This window comes from Corvus moneduloides, chromosome 3 (assembly GCF_009650955.1).
Source record: "Corvus moneduloides isolate bCorMon1 chromosome 3, bCorMon1.pri, whole genome shotgun sequence".
NCBI lineage: Eukaryota > Metazoa > Chordata > Aves > Passeriformes > Corvidae > Corvus > Corvus moneduloides.
Window position 1 is genome coordinate 3,036,541 of NC_045478.1, and position 14,326 is coordinate 3,050,866.

The 14,326-nt window shown below is 47.4% G+C and overlaps 1 protein-coding gene and 1 long non-coding RNA gene across 2 annotated transcripts in view; both read right to left on the reverse strand.

Moving 5' to 3' along the window:
* The window catches only part of XKR6 (XK related 6), a 165,046-nt gene that overhangs the window by 110,805 nt on the left and 39,915 nt on the right, over positions 1 to 14,326 (reverse strand).
* LOC116441648 lies at positions 5,611 to 11,734 on the reverse strand. The gene is made up of 3 exons (XR_004239203.1): positions 8,225 to 11,734; positions 7,853 to 7,968; positions 5,611 to 5,861 (listed from the first exon to the last, which is right to left on the reverse strand). It is a non-coding gene; the product is annotated as an uncharacterized LOC116441648 (long non-coding RNA).

The window sequence follows — 14,326 nt, forward strand, 5'->3', positions numbered from 1 at the left end:
CCCCTGCAGGCCAGAAGCTCTGCAGACAAGAATCCCACAATGGTTTGGGTTGGAAGGGGTATTAAAGCTCATCCAGTTCCATCCCCTGCCATGGGCAGGGACACCTTCCACTGTCCCAGGCTGCTCCAAGCCCTGTCCAACCTGGCCTGGGACACTTCCAAGGATCCAGGGGCAGCCACGGCTTCTCTGTGCCAGGGCAGACCTGGATGCACACCCTGGCCCCCATAAAGCCTCACCTCAGCCTCGTTAGCTCCAGTACATCATGATCATTTTAATTGCCCAAACTCGAGTGCTTGTAATACCTTTATTAGATTGCACTCATCCCCCAGTGCCAGACACAGCCTGGTTTAACAGCTCCAGTGCTGCATTTATGAGCACAGCCTCTTTCATTACCGTCTGAAGGTAATTCCTCTTGATCCAAAACTTCCCGTGGCTTGGAGTGATACCCAGGAAGGGAGACAAGGGAAAACTTCCAGGCAGTTTAAAGCCCCCAGATGGGGAGCTTGGAGCACTCCTGCCCTGTCCTGGAGCTCCCCACCTCCACTGGAAGCAGCCAGCAGGAATATAGGAGGCTCAGACACACAACCTGCAGCAACAACTCTCACCTGCCCTGATCTTAGCAAACCAGATCCCAAACTGAGGTGGATTGAGCTGCCTGATGGTGTTGAACAGCCTCCCTGGCTCTCCTGGGCCCCACATGTGCAGCAAATGTTTGGACCCTCAGGGCAGGAAAACCTTCCCGGTGCGGAGATGTTGCCTGAGGGGATTGGAGGGAACTTGAGGGGAAGCTTTGAGAGCCCACGCAGGGAAAAACAAGGTTTAAAGGCCAATACCTTGGTCAACTTGTCATTTTATACTTGTAAAACAGAACAGGGAAAGGAATCTCCACACTGGATCCTCCACTTCTAATTAGGGGCAGCTCCAATCTCTGCTCTCTGTGTGCAGGAACAGGACGTGGATGGAGCCGTCAGGGGAAGGCTGGGCTGGATATCAGGAAAATGTTCTTCCCCAGAGGGTGTTTGGGCACTGAACAGGCTCCCCAGGGAGCTTGGAGCAACCTGGGATAGTGGAAGGTGTCCCTGCCCACGGCAGAGGGTGGAATGAGAGGAGCTTTAAGGTCTCTTCCAACCCAAACCATTCTGGGATCCTGTAAGAGCATCCCAGTTTTTCAAGGCACTACAGCCCCAGCATCTTCAGTAAGTGAAGCAAGCACCACAGGCAGTGTCTATTTTTGACCAGATTATTCAGTTTCAATACTTTTCAATGCCAGTTTTCTTTCTTTTTAATTGCAACTCCACCTTTGGGATTAGTGATTTTATTTTATGATGGGATATTAAGAGTAGGCAGCCAGCCCTTTTTTTTTTTCTTTTTTAGTCCAAGCCAGTATTCAGAAGGAATAGATTCAATCATTAAATACACACAAGCACAGGAAGCACAGGAAACTCTCAGCCATTATCCTATGAAGACAATGCCAACGCAAACACTGTAATAAAATATTCTTCACTGAAATCAACACTAATTTTCCAAGGCAATCAAATCCATCCCTGTGATCCCTCCTCCCATGGAAAACAGCCAGCACAGCTAAATTCAGATCTCTGTGGCTCCACGCTTAAATTTGGCTCAGACACGCTGCAAATCAATGACTCCAGAAAGGTTTTCTAAGGAAAAAATTCCCAGTGGGCAACGTTTGCTCCAGCCCACGGCAGCTCTCCTGACACAGCAGCAGAGAGTCCGGGGATGCATCGATCCCGGAATCCAGGAAGGCTGAAGCTTCCAGTCACGAACTTGTTGAGGCCACCACTGCTGGGACATGGCTCCTGTGTCCAAGGGGACAGTCCCTAAGGACAGCTCAGCCATGAGGACACCCCCAGAGGATGATGCTGCACCAGCAGCCCTGAAACAACACCGAGTCTCTCCCAACCTCGTTCCTCACCCACCCACAGTGGGCAGAAGGGTGGGGTGGAGAAAGGGATGGAGTAGGTCTGGTCAGAACCTGCCAGCTCAGGAGGAGGAGGAGGACGACAAGACGTGACAGGGAATATTTCAGGTTGGAAAGGACCTTTAAAGGCCTTCCAACCCCCTGCAGTGAGCGCTGACATCTTCAACGAGATGAGGCTGCTCAGAGCCCCATCCAACCTATTCCGGAATGTTTTTAGGGATGGGGGAACCAGAACTTCCTTCCCCAGCTGTAGGACATTTGTGGATTGCCCACGCCCAGGGCTGTGCTCGTGTTCCACACAACACCCAGAAAACACCATTTTCTTGTCTCCAGAAAGTGTTGGTGCCTCTCTTTGATGTCCCTGAACTGTTACACGGTAAAAGGACGAATAAATGTTCCACTGAGGTATTTTAAGGTGGGTGCAAAACCCTCCATGGTTCCTTTAAGGATCTTGCAGCACCTTGGCCTCAAGACAAACAGTTCTAAAACCATGGGAATCATAGATGATCATCGAGTCCAACCCTTCCCCAGCACTGCCAAGGCCACCACTGACCCATGTCCCCAAGTGCCACATCCACACGGCTTTCAAATCCCCCCAGGGATGGGGACTCCAGCACTGCCCTGGGCAGCTGTGCCAGGGCTGGACAACCCTTTCCATGAAGAAATTATTCCTAATATCCAGTCTAAACCTCCCCTGGGCACAGCTTGAGGCCATTTTCCCTCATCCTGTCCCCATTCCCTGGGAGCAGAGCCCCCCCCCGTCCCCTCCTGTCAGGGAGTTGTGCAGAGCCACAAGGTCCCCCCTGAGCCTCCTTTGCTCCAGGCTGAGCCCCTTTCCCAGCTCCCTCAGCCACTCCTGCTGCTCCAGCCCCTTCACCAGCTCCACTCCCTTCCCTGGACATGCTCCAGCCCCTCAAGGTCTCTCCTGTCAGGAGGGTCCCAGAGCTGCCCCCAGCACTGGAGGTGCCCCAGCGCAGGGGATGGGCACTGCCCTGGTCCTGCTGGACACACTTTTCCTAGTACAACCCAGTGGCCGTTGGCCTTTTTGGCCACCTGGGCACACCTGGCTCTTGTTCACCTGCCTGTTGTCCATTGCATGGAAGTTCCAGCCACACCAGACCAGGTTTGGAGCCCCTGCCCTGCTCTTAAAACACCTCCAGCCCTGTTCCAGCCTGTCCCCTCCCATCCTGGAGGGCAGTGACAGTGACAGTCCCTTGGCCAGGCAGCCAAAGCTGCGTCACCAGGCTCGGAATCAGCCCAGCACCAAACTGCCAGAGGCTGAATCATTCCTGCTTCCCATATCCACGGCCCAGGATCAATTCACCTCTCCCATGTCTCCTCCTGTGAATCACTCAAGAGAGGTAACAGTGAAACCACTTCATAGGAAGCAGTTTTAAAATTGCCCTGCTCTGCATAAAACGACTTTGCCACAGAGAGGGGGGGAGAAAATTCAAGCATGTTCAGCATATTATAGATTAATCCTAGGCCTAGAGCCAGGATGATTACTGCCAGAAGAAATAAAGTAGCATAAATATAGGTTAACACACAAAGGGTCCCGTTTGCAAGGTTTTACACATCACCAGCTCACGGGTGGATTTGTAAATTTAATTATAGAAAGATTTATAAAAGCAGGTAATACCCGAAGGGTCGTAAAAATAATTTTACTACAGTGAAAACAAAACGAAAATAAAAAAAAGAGACTCCAAACATTTTAAATTAAGTAGGGCATCTGATGGATCTCCTGAAGCCCTTCTGCAGGATTCAGCCCAGACTGCCAGAGCAGCATCCGCCACAGCCTTCCAGAAATGCCATTTCCAGAGGAGAGCAGATAAGTCACTCTGACAGCCTTGCGACCTTCCAGAGCTCATGTGCTTAAAAACATCTTCTTTTTTTGTAGGGGGTGCTCCTGGTCTGGTCAAAGCCTTGCTAGGATGTGGGAGGATAATTCCAAACACACCTTTGCTGCAGGGGTGATGAGAAATCCCTGGAATTGCTGGTTCCCATCAGGATTAACGGTGCTCTTCTGCCAAGGACAGCTTTGGGGGAGGAGGATGGTTCCCTGTCCATGGCAGGGCGTTGGAATGAGACGATTTTCAAGGTCCCTTCCAACCCAAACCATTCTGTGACTCCATGATTAAATATCACTGGGATGGATTTGAGTTCTGAGTGAGCTGTTGCCAGTGAAGGGAACAGCAGGAGCAGGGGCTATCCAAGCAACTCAACATGAAAAAACAGGGATATTCTCTCTCATCCAGGCTACAAGTGCGTTAAAAACTCTCTCCCTTCTATAAATACTGCATTCCTTAAAAAAAAAAGAAATATTACTACAAGGTGTGTATGAAAGGAAGGCACAGGGCAGGAGCAGAGCAGAGGATTCCATTCTGGGATCTCTCAAGCTTCCCACTAAAATACAGCCACCCTCAGAATCTTGAAATTGTAACTCTTACCTATAAATCCCATTTTTGGTGTATAAACCACATTTCTGACCTATCCAGTGCTTTCTGCTCCAGGAGGCACTTCCTGAAAGGTCCCTGGGAGTGATGCAGGTGCTAAACCAAGCTTTTGTCAGTCCAGCAAAACATGCTGTCACTTTTAAATGCATCCTTTGGGGACTTCAAATAGCTCCTGGCTGGAATGCTCTGCTGCTCTGTTACCCCCCCATGCCCAGTGTGTGTGAGGAGAAAATGTTCAGGATGCTGAATGCCTGTAAAAAAGCATTTCAAAGGATCACAGACAAGGATTTTTTCATCCTGAAAATACACATTTATTAGGAAGAAAACTTACAAGGTTACAAATATCATAAATAAAACGTAGTGTGATAAAAACCCCCCTCAGGACTGAGCATTAAACCTCTGGAAAACAGGGACAGGACCCTCCTCTTTGCCATGATGAGCATCAGTTCTGCACAGGTGGCTCCTGGAATCTCGTTTCACACCAGTTGTTTCAGTGCACAACGATCCAGGCTGGACACTCCAAACCCTATTTGTGTGTAAATGTGTTTCTACAGCTTGAAAATCCCCACACAAGACATCAGAGCTGCTTGCAAGGGCGTGGTTTAAATATCCATTAATGCATATTAATGTATGTAGTGAGCACCCAAACCAGCACGAGCAGGGTAACGACCCATCTGCCTCGGGAGGGCAGATCCCACGAAGCAGCAGCACCGTTATGGGATGGCACAGGATGGAATGGGATGCAGCAACGGGAATGCAAATTGAATCTCAGTATCAAGGAAGTGCCACTAAATCAGAGTCTGCAGCGCGGGGCCGCGGCGCAGACGGAGCCGGGAGCAGCCCGGTCCCCCGAGCCGTGGAAAACTGGATTAGGCGTGAACTTCAAACCCAGGGTGATGTGGAATAATCCTACGCTGTCAGAAAGGGATCAAAGCTAATTTCTCAAACTTGCTTAATCTTCTGAGGAGATGTCTGAACTCGGGAGACGCAGCAGGCTGGGAGTTAAAGCCTCGCTCTGTCAGAGGGTCCAGCAGTGGCTGAGGGAGAACTGAGCACGTTAAAAATCCTCAGAGCGGAGTTATTTCTGATGAGCTTTTAAAAAATCAGGGAATCATAGGATGGCCTGGGTTGGAAGGGACCTTAAAAATCATCTCATTCATCCCTGGAAGTGTCCAAGGCCAGGTTGGACGGGGCTTGGAGCAATGTGGAATAGTGGAAGGAGCTCCTGCCCATGGCAGGGGGTGGAACGAGATGGGTTTTAAGGTCCCCTCCAACCCAAACCATTTTGTGATTTCATGACTCTCAGTTTCTATACCTGGATCAGCTCTGCTGACGTAAAATTCCAGAAACTTAAAATAACCCAACCAAACAACAGCAAAAAAAAAAAAAAATCCACTCCTTCCCACATTAAATGAAACAGATTGATCCAAGCACTGGAACATCTCACCACCCATAAAAACCTTTCAGACCTAAAAAACGAAACAAAACAAAACAAAAAGAATAAAATTAAAGAAATAGTAATGCTCAAGTATTAACTAAACCATTATCAATCAATTAAAGCTTAAGTGGTGAAATAAAAAGAGGATGTTCAGGGATCCCTGATGGGGTGGGGGAGCTCATCCCACCAAAGGTTCAGTGTCTGAGGTGGGTATCCAGTCAAAGCAAGAGCCAAAAGGACAGGATTTCTAGGAGAGGACACACAGCAGTGTCAGTGACTGAGAGGGGGCCAAGACCAGCAGCTCTGACTGGGCACCTCACTTGGAATCACTGAATCATTAAGGTTGGAAAAATCTTTCAGGTCATTGAGTTCCCCCAGCTTTGCCAAGGCCACCACTGCCCCATGTCCCCAAGTGCCACATCCACATGGCTTTTAAATCCCTCCAGGGATGATGATTCCACCATGGGCAGCTGTGCCAGGGCCTGAGCACCCTTTTGGTGAAGGAATGGATAAATGAAGTTGGCTGGAATAAAAATTCCCAGCAGTGTAAATTACCCATTCCAACACCTTTAAGAAAATAATTGTACAGGGGGGTGCCAAGAGATTGGTAACTACACCTTAAACTGGGAGAGGAATTGGGATTTCTAACTTGGGGTGAGATCCTTCCATGCTCAGTGCACCATTTGTGCTGCTAAAAGGATGCTGGTAACTGATAAACCCAGTGCTCCAGGAGAAACAGTCTACTTTGAGGTGTAAATCAGCTCTTACACTGCAATCTACAAATGATTCTGCTGGATAAAATGCACAAGAAATTAAGTACAAAGAGGTTCAATCACCTCAAATAACGATTAGCCATAAGTGGAGACATTATACCACAGACATGTCTCTGCTCTGTTAAATATTAATTTAAATGGACACATTTTAAAAGACATATAATAGGGATAAGCACTTTTTGTTAGAGGAGAGCAACTCCTGTTAGTGAGTAAGAAAGGAACAGCTCAGAGGAGAGCAGAATGAAGGATTTAATGCAAGAACAGTCCAAGGATAAGAAAAATATATGGCACAGTAACCTGATACCATTACATGCATATACACATATGCATTCAGTGCAGCTTTTCTAAAATAATTCCTTAAAATCTTGAATTACAAGCTAAGTAAGATAATACGTTGCTGATCTCCAGATCTGTGAGATCACTCAGCTTTATAAGATGACTCCAGTATGGAGTAACACTGAGCTAAAACACTCATGGAGCTGAAACCAGCCCAGCTTTGGCTGCAACTCGAGGCGGCGTCAGCGGCTGCCACTGCAAAATGTGCAGAGAGCTCTCTCCAAGCTTCACACACACCCTCTAAATAAATCCTGTGCCAAAACACAGCAAATACTCTCTGTCAGAGACCAAGCTGTAAAGCTGTTTGCCCTTTTTTTTTTTTTTTTGCTCCCTTAAGTTCCAGCTTGAGGAGTGCTTGGGAATGCTCTGATACAGGATGGGAAATAGCAGCCTGAGCACGTGCCCACCTTGTTTCCTCCACTGGTGATATTATTATATAGACATTATAAATTATCTGGTTATCATTTACTGAAAAATTTGGTACATTAGCCAATTATCTGTCTACACAAAACTTTATTCCATTCTTAGTCATGGAATCATAGAAACACAAAATTATAGAACCACAGAATGGTTTGGGTGGGAAAGGACATTAAAGATCATTCAGTGCCACCCCCTGCCATGGGCAGGGACACCTCCCACTAGCCCAGGCTGCTCCAAGCCCCGTCCAACCTGGCCTTAGACACTTCCAGGGGCAGCCACAGCTTCCCATGCAGTTTTCGGCTTGGTAAAATGCTGCCTAAACTCCCCGCTGCTCCCAAAGTACTTTTGGGGGGAATTACAGGATACCCAGGACTATTTGCTAGAGGAAACCCCACGGAAAAGGAAAGAGAAGCTTTGCAAAGCAGCAGAAGTTGTGTCTGAAGACAAAAACAGGAGAGGGACAGCACAACAGAAGCCTTTCTTGACTCATTACCATTTTGTTGGGAGTTTTCCAGAGCGCTGGTCTCCTACAGCTCCTTCTATGATGGAATCAGGTGATGTCAAAATAACCCCAATTCTGCCTTAACGCTTCGTTCTCTTTGGTTTAAGCTAAAAACAAAGACACACATGGATGATTATGGAATGGAAAACACAAGAAACTGAAAATAACACTTTTTTTGCAGGATTCTGAATTATCATGAACGGTGAAAATAAATAAATAAAAGGACAAAAATGCTTTATCTTAAACGATGGGTATAATGTATATACGTTAAACAATATACATTGGAATAAAGGGATGAAAATAACAGGTAAAAACCACATTATGTTTGCAACAGATGATAGAAATGAACAAAAATCTGCTTACAGGAACTGGAAACACGCTGCCACGGTGTATTTCCTGCTTTTTTTCACCATGTACCCAGTTGCAATTACCATCACCTCAGCCACAAACAGCAGATCTGGGGAGGGAGGGGGATTATTAGGGGCTTCTTTGTCATCCTGAATTACCTGCCCTGCATGCGTGCAAACAAGCACCGGCTTAAACATTCAAAGGAATTTGCCTCCAAGAAAAGTCATCTTTATTGTCATTGTCCCCAGTTTCACGGCCAGACCAGCAGCACAGCCGGGCTGCGTGTCAGCACAGCCCCCAGTTTGAGGAATCCACACTGACACGACAAGAACTAATCCTATTATTTCCTTAACGGCATCTGAATAGGCATTTTCCAAGTCCTGCTTCTTATTGTAAGTTTAACCCGTGTGTTAATTCTCTTACTGAGATCTCAAGCTGCTTTCTCTAGAATTGGGGATTTAGGGGAATCAAATCCCTTCTATTCAATTTGCTACTTAAGAGACAAACCTTTCAAAATTAAACTTGCAAGCTGTTTGCCTTAAAAACATTGCTTCTCTTTCCAAGGAAAATATCTCTAAAGCCCGTTTTAAGCACAGAGAAAAGAAGTTTTTAGCACATCTCAAGTTTAAATCTCAGAGTGGCTGCCTTGAAGCAAAAACCAGGAGGGCAGAAATTCACTGGGGGAAAGGTTTTCAGTTTATTTTAACACCAATTTGATGAGTGAACAACCAAGCAGTGCTTTGTTTGAGTAAATTATTTCCTGTTATTGTGATTCTCCTCCAGTAAACCACAATCACTCAGAATGGTTTGGGTTGGAAGGGACCTTAAAGGTCATTTTGTTCCAATGCCCTGCCATGGGCAGGGACACCTTTCACTATATCCCAGGTTGTTCCAAACCCCATCCAATCTGGCCTTGAACAATTCCAGGGATGGGGCAGCCACGGCTTCCCAGGGCAATATTCAAATGTGATCAAGTGGGGAAAGACTTGGGCAAAACCCAACTCCTTGTAGGCACTTCCTGTGGCTGAAAAAAATTCTGGGCACATTGTGCTCAGGGGAGTTTTCTTTTCTGTAATCAAATATTAAGATATGAAGCCCCATGAAAACAAACATCTCACTCTACAAACATACACAGACACTTTCTGTGCTTTCCAGCAAAGCCACAACAACAGATTTGCTGTGGGTCTGCAGGAACTTATAGGTAGCGCATAAAATATTGATTGAAAATAAATCCAAATAATTAGGCTTAAATTTTAATACCCATGTACGTTTCTCTATAATTCATCACGAACGGCGTTTTCTGAGGTTCCACGAGAGGCTCTGGGTTTAGTTTTAATTATGCATTTATTACATAATTCACCAAATTCAGTAATGTGCAGTGAGTCTTGCAGCCATTGAAGTGAGTAACGAGATTTATCAGCCCAGTTTGTCACACAACAAACAGGATTCAAAGCCTTATAAAGGCGGGTGATGAAAGATACATGAAGGGAGGGAAGAACCAGCAGCAGCTTTATTTCCATGTAATAATGCTAATAATATGCAAATAATTCCCCATCTTAATGAATACTTCAGATGAATGCCACGTTCCAAGCGGGGATGGCACAGGGAGAGGGGGAACTCAGCTGCTGGGAGCGTTCAAAGCTCTTTGGAAGCCACGGAGTCACAGCTGTGGGTACCACTGAGCCTCCCTTCTCCCCTCGGAGGGAGGCTGGACATTGGAGCAGCTCCCCGGGGAATGGGCATGGCCCCAAGGCTGCCAGAGCTCCAGGAGAGCTTGGGCAACGCTCTCAGGGATGTGCAGGGTGGGATTGTTGGGGTGTCTGTGCAGGGCCAGGAGTCGGATCGATGATCCTGATGGATCCCCCTGAACTCAGGATATTCTGTGATTCCATGATCTTCATACCAGGAAGTGACACTGTCACACAGCAGAAGGTACCTAAGCTCCTCAAGCTCCTTACATCCTGTTTTTAGACAGTGACAGTCACATCAAAAATGTGGATAATTTTCGAAATAGGCAGGGATGCACACATACCCCTGTAGGAATCTCCATCCAGAGTCTGGAGCACAGCCAACACTCTATATGCCCAAACCTCCAGGGGTCTGGGACTTGCTCTCCTAAATATTTCTGGTGACGTTCAAAGCTGCATTTAGAAGTTTCTCCTGAATCCCTGCAATTATTAGAAGAGTCTTATTGTCCTTCAGCAAATATTTTAATGAATTTTTTTACCATTCCCAAAGCTTTTGAAAACTTCCCTCCCCCTGTTCAGCAGGAATCATCTCCCCTGGGACACTGGGCCTGTGCTCAGAGGCCAGTGGCACCAGGTATTTGTGATGCTGTTCTTTTCCCTTACTGTTTTATCCTCAAACATCTTCTGGGAACTCGAGTATTTAAGACTTACAACCTCCTCACAAAGCCAAGCCAGCATCCCTTCCCACGTTCTCACTTGAAACCCACTTTTTTCAGTCCTCCTTAGACATCGCTTTCATTCAGCTTCCCACATCCACACATCCTCTGGGATTTCCAGTCTCTCTCCTCTCTCAACAAAGTGTTAGGAGAAACAGGAACCTTTGGGGTGTCTCCTCCCTCTGCAAGAAAGTCCCCCTGAGCCTCCATTTCTCCAGGCTGAGCCCCGCCAGCTCCCTTAGCCATCGCTCATACGACTTAAATTTCTAGGCCCTGAATTCCCATTGAACAAAAAGGCTTAAAATGCCATGAAAGTTCACCCTGATGCTGAATGGGGGTGCTGGATCCTCCTCTATGCTCATCCCTGGGGATACAACAGTGTGAACCTCTCCCTTCTCGGGCACCAGAGGATCTGCACAGAACAGAGCCCTGTAAAAGGCACACAAACCTTCCACCAATTCTCTGCAATCCCCCCTGGGCCCCGGAGCAGCTGACTGTGACACAAGCCCCAGGACACCAGGCTTCGTTAGGTCTGGCACTCAAAGCACTGCTCCTGGGATATCCCAACTGGAAGACAACAAAATCACCCCCTCTGGAATCTGCAGCTCCAATGCTATCATACGATGTGACTGTGAAATCACAGGCCCTTGAAATATTGTGCTTATTTTAACCTCAGACACAGAGGGAAATCAGCTGCTTTCACTGAGAGGTTGGACCAGCGGAGAGAGAATTTTTTCGATGTCTGATCCAGCACCAGCAGAGCTCATCGCTCACCGAGTGCAGAGACACTCTCTGAACTGAAAAATAAACTCAGTCCTCACCTCTGCTTAGAGGATGTCCTCAGACACCAGATGACAGTGGGCTGTGACCAGATATTTACTGCAAAATATCACAGCTGCTGCAGGAAAGAGGAAACCCTGAGCCAGAGAAGACACAGAAACTGTGCTGCACCCACTGAAATGCAGCGTTCCCAAAATAAAGATTTTCAGTTTGACTCATTTGTCCTCATGACCTGGACAGCAACCAGCCTATCAACGATTACAGAAGCATCATGGAATGGTTTGGGTTGGAAGGGACCCTAAAGATCACATCATTCCACCCCCCTGCCATGGACAGGGACACCTTCCACTAGCCCAGGTTGCTCCAAGCCCCATCCAGCCTGAACAGTTCTGGTGATGGACAGCCACAGCTTCTCTGGGCACCCTGTGCCAGGGCCTCCCCACCCTCACAGCCAGGACTCCCTTCCCAATATCCCATCCATCCCTGCCCTCTGGCACTGGGAAGCCATTCCCTGTGTCCTGTGCCTCCAGCCCTTGTCCCAAGTCCCTCTCCAGCTCTCCTGGAGCCCCTTTAGGCCCTGGAAGGGGCTCTGAGCTCTCTCTGGAGCCTTCTCTTCTCCAGGTGAACACTCCCAGTTCTCCCAGCCTGGCTCCAGAGCAGAGGTCTGGGAAGATACCATGTGAGACCAAAACTGGACAAATTACACTTCACTGTTCCTTCTCCATGTATTTCATGGGCAACACAAGAGTGAAACTAAAATACTCTTCCCCCTCTGAAACATTCTGCTCTAGTAAAAACACAGCACTGCTAAGTAGGGCACTGTGAAATTATTCAGACTCCCAAGTAATATCACAAATTTCCAATAACTCACAAAGCCTTCAATCCTTCCCCAAATCATTTCTGAGTACATCCAAGCACACAAAGGAAAACAAGCAGGGAAGAAATGAGAGAGACTTTTTACATGGGCTGGTAAGTGATAGGACAAATGGGGAGACAGAGAAGAGATTTCAATGGGACATTAGGAGGAAATTCTCCCCTGTGAGGGTGAGGAGGCCCTGGCACAGGGTGCCCAGAGAAGCTGTGGCTGCCCCTGGATCCTTGGAAGTGTCCAAGGCCAGGTTGGACGGGGCTTGGAGCAACCTGGGATGGTGGGAGGTGTCCCTGCCCATGGCAGGGGTGGAAGTCTTGCAGCAGAACTGTTTCAACCTGTTCATTGATTATAGAATCTAAATAAAATAAAGGAAGATGGACAAATAAGCAAGTGGAGCAGCACATCTGAGCTTCCAGGTGGGGAAACATCACTTAATAAGGGAATTTTGTGGGCAGCAGCACCAGAGCTGGAAACCTTTATTCCAGCCTCTACAATCAGCACTTGCAGCACTTTGTTGACACAACAGAACATGGCTCAATTTCAAGCACTGTTGAGGTTGAGTAATTTCAAACATCTTTTAATGGTTGTAGAGAGTCCAGAGGGAAGTTGGTTGAGGGAATCTCCAAGGCAGCCACGTGGAAATAGATACAAACCCCTTCAAATCATTACAGTGCCAGGCAGGAGGCAGGAACAGAGACAGAGGAGGGAAAAGGGGAAAGGTGAGGATCCACACTTCCAGCTAAACTGCATGAAGCATTTATTTATGTCCAGTGGCTCCATTAAGTTCAAAGTGTGCCTTGGGGAGCAGTAACAGACCAATTCCATCAACACAGATTGGTGTTTCAGAAGTGAAATTGTAAGTGTAATCCGTACTCCTATTTCTTCTCATGGCACGACCACTCCTTTTAGGGGGAGGTCGTCTTCCTGTTCTCTTCTAGGTACCAAAACTGTGCATGAGAAATCAGATAAGGCATTAATACAGCTGGATTTAACTAGAATATTATACACTAGGGCATTGGTGCTTTTAAGGAAAATCTGAGAAAGACTGCTGATAAACTTGAGTTGGGAACAATGACAGGAGAAACAGGCACTCATCTATAGAGCTTCCCCTAAACTCGTGAGGTCAAGGGAGAGCCCTTTGAAATTCTAAATTAAACTTAAAAAGGACAAAATTAGCTGCTCACTCTTGGTATTAAGAGCATTTTTCAGAGAGGGATCCAGCAGCAGTATCCCAGCAAGGAATTTCAGGATAACAAACAGTAAACACAAACCAGCACTTGGCGTTTGTGTCATTTTTTGGTCACTCATATTATGAGGATTCAGAATAAAATCTGTCTGGAGAACATAGAGGAAAACACAGCCTTCAGGATGCTCTATGAGAACAGGAATGCTCTGCAAATGTGCCTGTCAATGACACCAACTCACCACTCCCACTCCAGTTTGTGTCCCTGAAATGATGCCAGGGAAAACAGGAATGCACCTCCTGCAACAGGACAACACTCCGAGGTTGGAGGATCCCTGGCTAAAAACTGCTCAGATCCTGCTGGCAGCTCTGGTTTCCTCCTGACCTCGTAACTCCACGCACAGGCCAGATTATCCACTGCTCCAGAGGCTGGAGAGTTTAAATCTGGCAGCAGGGGAAACCAATCAGGGCCACAAGTGGCCCAGAAACCCTGAGACAAAGTGTAGAGATGATGGATGCAGAGTGCTCTGTCTTTCTCTGGCTGAGCACAAAGTCTCTGCTTCTGCTTCCTGAAGCTTTTCAGGAGTGCTCAGCAGGGACACCGCTCTTGGAAGTTAAAACAGATGTGAATGTTCATGAAGTGGTGCCCAAATCATTCCTGTCACATCTGGAATTAGGGAATCACAGAATGGTTTGGACAGGAAGGGACCTTAAAGCTCATCCAGTCCCACCCCCTGCCATGGGCAGGGACACCTCCCACTATCCCAGCTTGCTCCAGGCCCCATCCAGCCTGGCCTGGGACACTTCCAGGGATCCAGGGGCAGCCACAGCTTCTCTGGGCAACCTGGCCAGGGCCTCCCCATCCTCACAGGGAAGAAT